General features: G+C 39.2%; 1 protein-coding gene across 1 annotated transcript in view; it reads left to right on the forward strand.

Moving 5' to 3' along the window:
* Positions 1-230: 230 nt before the first annotated feature.
* Positions 231-716, forward strand: part of LOC104494007 (amyloid beta A4 precursor protein-binding family B member 2-like) — a gene marked incomplete at its 3' end in the record, with an annotated part of 6,679 nt that continues 6,193 nt past the window's right edge. The window contains exon 1 of the mRNA XM_010136782.1: positions 231-340. The remainder of the gene's footprint in view (positions 341-716) is intronic.

Raw genomic sequence — 716 nt, forward strand, 5'->3', positions numbered from 1 at the left:
TTAATTATATAGATTAAGCACCAAGCCATACCTATGTGTTTCATGGATATACAATTTCTTACGTTTTCAGATCTGCTTTGTCCAAGACTTGTGTTTATTCTCTGACAGCTGAGACACACACTTGCTCAGCTGAAGCAGGACTTGCTGGTTTGGAGATGCTTCTGTTTCTAATGCCTTACTTGATTTTGCTTGTTTCTAATGCGTCAATTCATTTCGTTTGCACAGAGACTTTGCTTATGTGGCAAGAGACAAAGACACTAGAATTCTGAAATGTCATGTGTTTCGATGTGACACACCTGCAAAAGCCATCGCCACAAGTTTACACGAAATCTGCTCAAAGGCAAGTGGATTTAAAGTTGGCTTCATGGTTGTTTATATTGCTGGCACCGAGAAAAAGTGTAGAGAATTTGCAAAGGAAAGGACACAAATGGATGGGAGCAATGGGAGGGTGGTCATTTAGGTGTGAGGAAGATTTGCTTTTGCTTTGACAAGAAGCTGCAGGTTCAAAATGGAACAAGAACAAGCAGTTTCGATTAGTGGTAAATGGTGATGTTAAACTTTGCAAATAAATCAGACCTTGTTTCAATGGTGTTATTTAATGGTAATATCCTGCAGGCCAGACAGGAAAATAGTTGCTAATGTTACTCTGCCCACTTAAAAAAAAAAAAAAAAAAAATCAGGGAGAAGAGGGGGTTAAGCTGCTCCAGCCACAAACA

Source organism: Buceros rhinoceros, unplaced genomic scaffold (assembly GCF_000710305.1).
Source record: "Buceros rhinoceros silvestris isolate BGI_N320 unplaced genomic scaffold, ASM71030v1 scaffold14585, whole genome shotgun sequence".
NCBI classification, from domain to species: domain Eukaryota; kingdom Metazoa; phylum Chordata; class Aves; order Bucerotiformes; family Bucerotidae; genus Buceros; species Buceros rhinoceros.